Here is an 11,840-nt window from a genome sequence, read left to right on the forward strand (position 1 = left end):
TACAGTCGTCACATGAAGATTCTGCGTGATGTCTTAGTTCACTTTGAGAGCGTGTTTTGGTGAAAGTGAAAACCCTTTGTTACAATTTACTCTGTCAGTCTTAGTTCTAACATCCCCACTCTGAAGGCTACAGAAGCAAAACATTTAAGAAAGAAATTCAGAAAGCTCATTTGTACTAATACAATTTTAAACTTTTAAGTAGAAACACAAGATGCATTTACATGCAAAAAAATCATATTGCAGTCATTCTGACAGTGAATGCGATGATTCACAGTTTTAGGAATGGTAATTTTTGCATTTGATTTACATTGAAATAAAAAACTGTGATAATTATGATGGGATTTTTGCTGGATTCTGTACCAAGCAAGCATGAACAGGATTTGCAGGGGAATATCTGTAGAACCACAGTGCTTCACTGAAAATCCTATATTATGAAACAAAAAATCCAGCTCCTGCAATTTTGATACTGCTTTAGGCAATATGTGATTTTGACAATAATTTGATTAATTGTTCAGCCCTAGTTTGACATTTGAAAAAAATATTTTGTTAAACTAAAAGGCCTGTGCAAAACACATGTCTAACTAAAATAAAACCTACAGTGGACTGATTGAGCTGCAACTAGTGATCATGTGGATTATCAATTAATCTGGATTAATCTATTGCCTAAATGGATCAAATGAGAAAAAATGTGTGTTTCAAATTGACGTCCATGTTGATGAACTAATTTTGAAACTTGTGGATGCAACACCAGGGTTCAACTGCCCGCTTGCCCGTGGCAACAAACATGCCATGTGAGGCTAGTAAATCTCACAAAAAGAATTAAACTATTTTGATAACTGAGTAATGATTTAAGTAATTTTTCATGCAAAAATGGTAGGAAATGCTGTTTTCAGACTCTCAAGTATGTAGCTTCCCCACTTTTATCCATTTATTATGATATTAAACTGAATGTCTTTTGGTTTTGGGCTGAAAAAAAAGATATTTAAACATCACCTTGGACTTTGAGAAAATAGGATGAACATTTTCACCATTTTATGACATTTTATAGGCGTTGCAGCCCTAAGTTTTACATTACCATTAATTTTAACGTTTGTTGTAATGTATACAGTAATTATGCATGTCTCTGTGTTCCCCATGTACTGACTAAGTGTGTGAGTGTGTGAGAGATACCCTGTCTAAACAGCTCAATCACTGTGCGGTGATCCCTGAGAACAGACTGGACCGGGAACATGTCTCCCACCCTTTGGCATGCTAAAAGTGGAGACTCAGCATTGTTTCAGGACTGGAGGAGTGGCTGGTTTTAATTATGGAAGCGTGCTGAGCTGGGAAACGGCCAACTTTCACTCTCACATCTCCTCTCTGGTTACATTCTCACACTGTCTCCTGCACAGTCGCTCCCTCTTTCCCTTTTGGTTTGCAGCTTTTTGTTCTCCTCAATCATTTCTCACTTCCCTCCTTCATATCTCTTCCTTTTGCCCTTCACCTACACTTCTGGTCATGTTTATCCTGCCCTTCCTTTGCCATTTCTGAATGTTTCCTGCCCTTTAAGCTCTTTTTGTTGTCCCCTGTTCCATTAAAGTCCTTTTCATCCATCCATCTCTCCCATTCCAATCTTCCTGTTGTCCTTCCTTTTCCCATGTCCTGTCAACTTTCCTCCTCTCCTTTTTTTGCATTTTATTCTCAGCTTTGCTGTTTTCTTCCTCCCTCTCCTCATCTCATTCTACATTCCCTTTTATCCTTTCTTTCTTCGCCCTTCCTCTCTCTGGGCCCAAAAAAAAAGGCAAACTTTCATCTCATCACATCCTTAATCACAGTTTCACACCGGCGCAGACACTACTCTCACAATTTCAGCATCTTGATTTAGTGCTCAGATGAAAGCCTGTCTTCATAATGTGCTCTGATAATGGAAACAATGATGAAAGCCCTTTTTTGTCCTGAATTGGATGAGCATATATTCTTTGGACAGACAGATTTCCTATGAAATGGTAAAAGGGAGCGGTTGTGAAATCAAAGCTTTGGTTCGTCACACTGATTTCTTCTAAGAGAGGAGTGATATCCACACTGGCCAGAGTTGAAGAAAACGGCAATTGGACAAAAACGACAACCATATTCTGGCTGGAAACCTCTTTGCTTGTAGCTGAACTTGGGCCAGATTAGCTGTGAGTGGATTTATTTGACACTTCACTGCCACATGCACTCAAGAGTCACCGTGTATCCACATGTTCGGACTCAAGATTCCCCCGAATGAGGTGAAACAGAGGTTCACCCTGGAGCATCCATCCCTCCATGCTGATGCAGCCTTAATGCTTTTTGGCAACACAATTAAGGCTAAAAGGATTATATCAGGTTTTCTACAGGAAACTAAATTATTCACTAAGTATAAAAAATATTAAACGCTTGTTCTTTTCATAAAGTGCACTGGTCAGGTGAATCTAAGGACAGCAAAAGCCATTATCCCTTTGTATTGAATTTTTCTTATTTTAAAGGTCCTGTGTTTGAGATATTTATGGGCGTCTATTGGCAAAATATGGAAGAAATAGAATATAATATTAAAATGCATGTTTTCATTAGGTTGCAGGTTGCAGCTAGAAGGTCACGTATTGGGTTCCCTGTTGCAGAGGAAGAGTTCCAGGTTACAAACGCCACCACAACATCTCACTACCATCAGCTAAAGGCTAGTTACCAGCTATGAGTCAGGCTAAATCCTACATGCTGGTCCCCTAATAAAATGTATTGCATTGACAGAGAAAGAAGCACATTAGCTGTGGATGGATTTCTAAACGCCAGGCAACTGAAGTGAGGCAAAAGAGCTTCAGCACAATATTCATTAGTACACTGCAATTTATTTTATATCTGCATCAATTAATCAAGAGGAAATTATTGACACCGCTCTCTGGAAATTCTGCTTTTTCTTGCCTCCCTGCATTGAGATCAGAGGTCAGCATTCCTCAAGCTGTGGTGTGTTCACTGTAATCTGTCAATGACATGGCCAAGGAAAACACTCGCCAACACATGGACTAGAACACCAGGTCCAGCAGTTAAATTCCCCAAATTGTTTCACAACCCAGGAACTGACCCTTTTGCAAAGCCCCGCCCTGCTTAGTTACTGTTGCTACGCCTGTCAAGCTTTCCATTCTTGCACTGCACAGATGCCGTTAAGCTAACTTACACTGCAGCAAACATTGGTCGGAGGGTGAAATACGAAACGCATGGGAAAAGGAATTATATTAAGCCACTGCCCCAGGAAGAGAGCTGGAATAAGAGCTAAGCTAACCCAGTTTAGGCCTAAGAGAGCTAGCCTGAGAGAGATGTGTTGTCGGCCCACTTCAATTCTGCACCAGCCCACACCCTCCTCCTCAAACTCCCCACATAACAAATCACAATGCGGTTTACCATTGCTGCAGCTCATAAACTAGTGTTAGTTAGCCAGACCCACTAACATTCGCAGTTTACATTACATTAGAGAAAGAAAAAGTTTAATCCATTTCCCATAGGGGTGCTCTTGTGTGTCATATTTCACGTCACCTTTCAGACTCGCTTAATACTTCAGCATGTGGAGAAGTGAAAAGCTTGACAGGCCTGTGGCGCTCTAGTTACGATTGCTAAGCTATGACTGGACAATTGCTGTTCACAGGAGGGGCTTAGCGAAGGGTCAACTGTGTGTCCTCCTTTTCTTAAAATCTTCTGATCAGAAGGTTTGATCAGAAAAACAACAACAAAGCACACAGCTCTGCGTCTCAAAGCCTGGTGGGTGAATGAATAGAAAGAATGAATTCATAGTGTCTGTTCAACAGCTCCCACCAGAACATGAACACCCAGGCGTATTTTCAAGAGTTCCCAGGGAGGAATGCAGTCGGCTGGGCTCGGTGTTCTCTCAGAGCCCTTAGCCTGGAGGTCAGCCCGACTCTGACAGATCTCTCCACACTCCACTGAGGCGAGACGCATGGTCCCTGTCAGCGCCGCACACAGCCTGCCAAGCCTGTCTCCTCGCTGTGTGTGTGGGTGTTTGTGTGTGTGTGTCTGTGTGCTGGGCGGTGAGACAGATTGTGTGAGACAAACAGAGGAAAAATACAGTTTTCTATTAATAAAGGAGCTGGAGGAGAACTAGAGTTTGTAGACTTGTGTGCCTACTGTATGTACTGTAGGTGTGTGTGTGTGTGTGTGTGTGTGTGTGTGTGTGTGTGTGTGTGTGTGTGTGTGTGTGTGTGTTTGCGGTTGGGCAAAAAATACACCTCAACACAGCTTCCCACTTACTCCTCCTTTCGCTGACCTACTGCAGTCCCACAAAACTAGAAGAATCAACAGACCTGAGTCAACCGAGTGACTGGGTTTGTGTGGGTGTGTGTGTGCACACGTGCGTACCCACCAAATAATGCTGTTGCTGCCCTGACTGTGCTGAGATGTGATACCTCTCTGTTGTCAGCTGGTGTGAATCCGTGTCTCACAAAGGAAAGAAGACAAACCTCTAAAACCGCATTACTGCCACAGCTTTACCCTGACAAAGTAAGAGCAGGTTTATAGCTTCATTTGTCAAACAAACAGGCAAATAAACTTACTGACCATGAACGATGGAGCTCTAGAACCACAACAATTCATTGATTAGTAACTGATTATTAAGTTCCGCCAACTATTTTGATAATCATTTGATTGGTTTGAGGGACTTAAAAAAAAAGTCAAAATTCAATGATTTCTTCTTAAATGTGAATATTTTCTGATTTTTTTACTCCTCTCCAACAATAAATTGAATATCCTTGAGTTGAGGGCAACAACAAGACATTTGAGGACATCATCATAGACTTTGGGAAACACTGAAATTTTTTTTTATCCTTTTTTTGTTTGACATTTCATAGACCTTTGAAGTAAACAACATGTTTCTTGAGGAGAAAACCTGATGAAGCTGATGCAAAACATTATGGCTGACCAGAATTCTTAAAATGTTGCCATAATAATCAACATCCAAATCAGCATTCCAGTGCTGTGGGCTTTTAGTGTTGTTCTGTTTTTTTTAAAGAGATGTTGTGTCTGCTGCACCACAAAAGAGGCAAAAGACTGATAAAGAGCGATAAACGGACCTCCTGTGTGGCATTTAATTAGTCACAAAAGCTACGCACAACTAGACATGTTATGAGCTCATAAAATACTATCAGTGAGCACAAGCTTGACCCTGGCTCACTCATCACGTTGACTTTTAGGACTTTGGAGCCAGAGGGGGAATAGACAGTGGCTGATATCAACTTATAATAGCAAAATATATAGGTAAACAATGACCATAAGTCTGAGAGGAAAGTAGCTCCAAGCTCAAAAGAAGCATCGAACATTTGCGGTTTATTCTCTGCATGAAATGGAATGAAATGAGATGCAGCGTCTCTGCAGACACAGCCACCACCATCACTCACTTCTACTGAATCATCCCTGATAATACAAAGGTATTATTACATTTCTGAGTCTATACATTTTTTTAGGAAAATGCTGCACAGTATGCATAGTAAGTGAACAACAACAATAGACAGTGGCTGATATTAATCTATTATAACAAAGTACATAAGTAAAGTTTCTTTGGGGCTCAAAGCTTCAAAGAAGCTTTGAACATACTTGCGTCATTCTCACTGAAACTTTGAAGCCTTTTTCAGACATTCGAGACCCCTCTGTAAAACACATTGCTTGCATATATCATGCATAAATAAAGAATACTTTCTAGAGATATTATATAAGTGAATGTCCACTACCTAACTGCAGTATATTCAGACCTCTTTAGACAATCAGATGGATGATCACATGAATCAATATCAGACAGCGCGGGTAGTGCCTGTTGTAAATCACAAGAAATATGAAACAACCTTTTAATGCTTTTCCACAATTACAGAGCAAAAATCTGTAACTCATCCAATCAGACAGGAACATGCCAAAGAACCAACTCCAGGTGATTCAAAACAAGACGGCTTAGTTTGTCTAATCTGCCAAATAGCAAAACTTTGTGAAGAAAGAAACTAATTCAAGATCCACACCAGTACTGTGGCATCCCCGCAGGGTGTCCAACCTGAGACAATGATGCCTTGGACCCACTTCCCTAAATAAAAAATCTGCTAACACAGTAACATTTTGTTGGACAAGCTATTATGTTTTCCCTTTTTTTCTCAAATAAGTCATCTTCCCTTGGAATGAAAATCTCTCCCCACAGCTCTGAAATGGTGCTGGATTTCAGCAGGTGATGATTTCTCTCCCCTCCTTTCCTGCAGAAACAAGTTGTTGGCAGAGGGGAGAACAGGTTCAGCCCCGGTCCAGTGACAGCTGCAGCGCCCAGAGCAATAAACCATGACAGCCGGTGCAGAAGCTAAGGCCACACACACACACACACATATACACACTCACTGAGCTCGTGTCAAAAGCCTGGAAAAAACAGTGATGTGACCAATAATATTAATAAAAGTTGAGGTGTCTATAAAATAAAATATGAGAATAGAGCTCATATATATTAAAATAGGCATTGGGTTTGGCAACAAGTGTTTCCACGTTGTAGCATGGTGTATAAATTATAAAATTATATTCTTGTGGTGTAACTAAGAATCTGATTGAACTTACAATTGTTTGAGAATCACATACATGTGCATTTTTCAGCAAATGATTGACATGTAATGGCACTGAGGTGCAGCAAGCCTGGAGTTTTAAATGCCTTGTTGGGATGTTAATGATGAATCATTAATCACCATTCAGAATTTAACCAATTAAAAATGTCTTAATTGATAATTAAACTAGAGCCAACAAATTGAGCCTTCCGTTGAACAAGGAAACTTAAACTTGAAATGAGAAAAGAAGAGATAAAAACAAGGAGAAAATGAAAATGAGAAAGAATTTTGTATCTCATTAACTATTCATAATTAATCGATTGAACAATTTTTAGCATTTTCAACCATCAGTTAAGAAAAATTAACAAAATTTGCAAGCCTAATGCTTTGCTAACAGACACACTGACATGGTAAGATGCCACATAAGCTGTTCCCTGGATCACTACTGTTGTCCCCTGGGTGGCTCTGTAAAGATTAAAAACAAAAAAAACCTGCAGAAGAATAATCATGCATGGAGGCTGTGTGTGTTGGTGGGGGGTGTGGTGCTTCAAGTACTTGTGAGACATGAAATTACAATCCAGGAAGACCAGTTCCAGTAACAAATCCACATATTTTAAGGCTTATCGGACAGCAAAAAGCTGCATGTTTAGCAGGTTTATGAAAGTCTAAAACAGGATTATACAACTCTGGAATCTTTAGTCACAATAAATGCGAGGTAAACAATAGAAATGGGGTGTTCACATTAGTGGGAGCCTGAGTTTTTGTCTCGAAAGAAGAGCTAAATTTGGTCTTAACCTGCAAAATCATCCTACAAATGAACTGCCTGCTTTCTCTAAACTCGTCACCTCTGCCCCGGTTTGTTTTTCGGCCAACGGTAAGAGCTTCTTTTCCAAAATAACGATCTCTGTGGCGCTGCACAGTACAGACTGAGATCTTTGACAGTGTAATTTGAGTCAACAGTCAAAAGTTTGGGAGAGTTTTTTGGTCAAAATTTAAACCCAAACAGTGATCCAGGCCCATTTGGCACCCGTGTTTCCATGGTAATGACGACCAACAGTAAAGAAAGAAAACCACAGACCACAGTCTAACGCACACACTCAGATTATTCTACTTCTCAGTTCGGCGGGTTCTTCCTCTCAGTTCTAGTGTTTGACCACTCTGACTCACACACACACATTAAATAAGACTGAGGAGAGCTGGCCAGCTGTCAGCTCTACAGACAGACCACCAACACACACACGCACACACACACACACACACACACACACACACACATAGATTCCAACGAATGACGTGGTGGGTCATTCAGAAACATTACGATTCATTTGCAAAACAACAGGCTGATCAGTTAAGGATATCAGAGCAGAACAGACCCACAGCTGCTTTAAACTCCTGTGACTTTAACTACTCTCATAGCTTAAAGAGCGATAACCATTCACACTCGACTGAACGTACATTCACTGCACTACTGTAGATTATCTTGCTGTTATCAAGTTCCCAGAATACCAGAGGAAACAGAAAGCAATTGTTTTACTTGTGGAGTTTTAAGGAAGTAAAGTTCCAGAGAAATCTGTGGTAAACACAATTATTTATGAACAATCCTCTCTACAGCAAAAGGTTGGGGTCTGAAAGACTGGATTATTAAATCTGAATCATTTTGAATTAGTTTTATCAAATCTCATTTTGCTTTAATCATTTACAAGTAACTACACTTCTAGATAACTACAGCTTAAAGTTTCAGTTCAGATCTGGTGGGCGAGAAGCCAGACATACTTGACTTTTTAGTGGTAGCTACTAATGAATCACCATTAACATTAATTAAAGCAAGACTAATTAATTTTTACTACCTGGAGCTACAACCTGAAAATGAGATGAGCCGCAGACAAATTGTTGATTCATATTGATTTTTCTGACACGGTGAAATAAGAGTAGTAACATACTGCCTTTTACACCTGATTTTTCACACTATTATATCCCAATAATGGAGGTCATAATTCAGAATTATGAGGTTAATGAGCTCAAAATATTAAATTCATTTGGATAAAAAAAGTTTCACTTCTCTAGAGAGGAGTTGCCACTGTTGAACTACAAAAATACAGCAGACCAGGAAAATTAATTGGAGACTATTTTGATAATCAACTAATTGTTTTAGCCATTTTTCAAGCAAAAATGTCAAACATTTGCTGAGGATTTGCTGCTTTTCTTTGCCATTTATGACAGTAAAATATTCAATAGCTGCAGCCTTGGTTCCCTCACAGATAATCTCTGACAGACTAAAGTCAGTGTGTTGTAGTGTTGTCACGATACTTCGATACAATACCATGACAAATATCGATATTCAATAACATTTTCGATACAACATGAAAAACTTGATGCAACGTTAAGGGCATACAATTTTAGATTTTTTTTAAAAAAGATAAATATAACAAGGTTGTAACATGACAATGAGAAACCTTACCCTTTTAGAAACACTTTTTTTTCTTATTAGATCTGGCCTTTAAAAACAACTAAAATATCTAGATACTCTTAGAACTTTGGTTTAGTTAAGAGTAACAACTCGCCGTTCGAGAGAAGGGAGAGCAAGAAAGTGCAGCTGATACTGGTATATCAATACAGTGGAAATTTACTACTGAAACCATTTCAAATGTTCAGAATTTATATTTATAACAGGAAGAGATATGAAACTTGTTAGACCTTGGGCTGCAACTTAAGATTACTTTCATTATGAAGCAATCTGCCAGTTATTTTCATGATTAATTAAATTTTTCCAGAGTTCAAAGAGATGTCTTCAAATTGCTTCTTTCGTCCAATCAACAGTCTAAAACCCAAAGACTCATAAGTGACAAAAAAAGCAGCAAATCCTCAAATTTAATAAGCTGGAACCAGCAAACGTTTAACATTTTTGCTTGACAAATCACTGAAATGATTAATTGATTATGAACATAGTTGGCAACTAACTTTCTTTTGACTGACTGATCAAATAATCGACTAATCATTTCAGCTCTACTTCGAGGTTAACAAGTCTGGGTATTTTGCTGACCAGACATTATTTCCTCATTTTTTTTAATCTCATTGTTTGTGTCACTCTTCACTGCACATTAAATCATTTACAACTTCCCAATACCCATCAACTAAATCATGTCAGCACATTTTAACCAAGAGTCTAGTTCACTTCAGACTTGTTTAATGTTTTTTTGCTGTAATGCAACAGAGCAGTCTGCTTTTCTTTAAGATTATCAGTGCAGATAAAACAGGACAACACACAGGAGTTAACTTTGCAGAGTGTTTTTCAGAGCTGTGGGGCCCAGCGGTGGTAAGCTATCCTGCCACAGCGCCATGGGGAATTCCTGCCTATCCAGTTGGTTAAATGATGGCAGGCAGGAAATGGAGCAACACAGCACGCTGGGTTGAAGAATGCACAGAGAAAGAGAGAGGGAGTTTTGAAAAATCTCGAGTGAATTAGCCCGCAATCAACGACACGTTACAGCGCCTGTCTCTGGAAAGAAAAAAAAAAAAAAGAGCCAAATGAGCAAAAACTTCAAGATCACTAACCAAGATCTGGAATGTTGGGGGTCCGCTTCTTTGGAGTCCTTGTAAGTGAAATGATATCCAGCATATTATCCGCAATGAGGCAAGGAGGAGCACAATATTCCAGTAATCCAGGTTTAGACCCTAAAGTGTGTTTGTTTTATACTCCACAGTGAGAACGAGTGAAAAGTTTCCTCAGAAAGCAGAAGTAGGTGACTGTCAAGCCTTTTAGTTTGTCTTAAACTGAGGGAGGAGTGTGTGTTCACTCCCGCTCTACTCTGTTCTGTTCTGTCTGTCTGTCGGCTGGCTCCAGGGAGGTGTGTGGGTGTGTGTGTGTGTGTGTGTGTGTGTGTGTGTGTAGCCTGCTCATTTCCTGCCTGGATGTGCTTCTGGGCTCCAGGCGGGCAGGCTGCTCAGGAACACATGGCCAGCCACTGTTCTGCCAGGGGTTCCGCATTCCTCACACACACACATACACACACACACACACACACACACTAAACCCCCCCACTAGCTCCCTCTGTGACCCTTTCCGAGCCCCCACTACCCCCCCTGTGTACGACAACACACATACACACCCTCCAGTCCTTTGCAGGGCATCAACCTTCCCCCACCCCACCCCGCTCCACCCTCAACTCTGTTATCAACTGACCAACACTGGAATGAACACACACATACACAATCAGTGTTGGCTGCCCTGAGGTTATTGATAATTGGCAGTCAGTTGGTGCTTTGTGTTGTTGCTGCTGTTGGATAAACTACCGTAACATCACACCGGCTACTTTTATCAGCCTTCACTTCAAAGCAACTGCGTCAACTGTTTCATTAAGGTTTAATTTACTTTATTTCAGTTCTGCCCATTTAGCACACTTAGTGTAAGTTCAGTGGTTCTCAAACTTTCACTGGCACACCCTCGCCTTCAGAGGCCAAAAAAAGTTCATGCTCCCCACCGAGCAACTTTTTATAAATCATTAACAATGATAGGGGAAGCCACTAATGCTTTGGTCACACTACATGAGTTATAAAGTCGTTAGATCACTGTGTTCACACAACGCAACCCTGTGTCTTGTAATTGTGAGTCTTGAAGTCTTGGTTTGCACGCTACATGACTGACTACAAGATCGTTCCCCTGAGAAATCATCAAAGAGTCTGCTTGCTTTCCAAACCATGCTTTGTCATAAGAACAAATGCTAGGAGTGATATTATAATATCAATACTGCAGCATGTGACAGCTGTGTTTGCATGATGACTTAGATATGAAGCATTCATATAAAAAGTAAAGTGAAGATGGAGCCCCCTTCCTCTTAGGTTATATGCTTTACACATAAACGTGTTAATAAACCTGGATGTGAAGCATCCATAGTGCAAAACAATATAAAAAGAGTAAAAACTCTCTCTGTCTTCTCCTCTCTTCTTCTCTCATAAAAAGGTGATATTCTGTCAGCGTTGTACCATCGCTTCTAGTTAGATCCTTTAGTCGATCCTTAGTTTGGAGCCACGTTCACATGCGCACACACACCGTCTGAATGTGTGTGTGAGGTGTGACGGAGTGTGTGTGTGCACAAGTGAGCAGCATGTCAGGGCTTAAGGAGACTTGGATTGCACCAGACGAACAGTATGAAGGCAATTTATGTTGTTTTTTGTTGTTGTTGTTTTTTCCTGTTAAAATAAATTGTACTCTGCAATGCCGTTTGCCTGTGAAGAAGTGTTTTGTGACCTAAAAAACTAAACCCAATCTTCAGTCAGGTG

General features: G+C 40.1%; 1 protein-coding gene across 1 annotated transcript in view; it reads right to left on the reverse strand.

Annotated features, from left to right (window-relative positions):
* The window catches only part of rapgef6 (Rap guanine nucleotide exchange factor (GEF) 6), a 147,089-nt gene extending 136,691 nt beyond the window's left edge, over window positions 1-10,398 (reverse strand). The window contains exon 1 of the mRNA XM_084729940.1: window positions 10,116-10,398. The gene's annotated coding sequence lies outside the window, so the exon portion shown is untranslated. The remainder of the gene's footprint in view (window positions 1-10,115) is intronic.
* Window positions 10,399-11,840: the final 1,442 nt, after the last annotated feature.

This window comes from Lutjanus erythropterus, chromosome 11, assembly GCF_056507025.1.
Source record: "Lutjanus erythropterus isolate fLutEry1 chromosome 11, fLutEry1.hap2, whole genome shotgun sequence".
Classification (NCBI taxonomy): Eukaryota; Metazoa; Chordata; class Actinopteri; order Lutjaniformes; family Lutjanidae; genus Lutjanus; species Lutjanus erythropterus.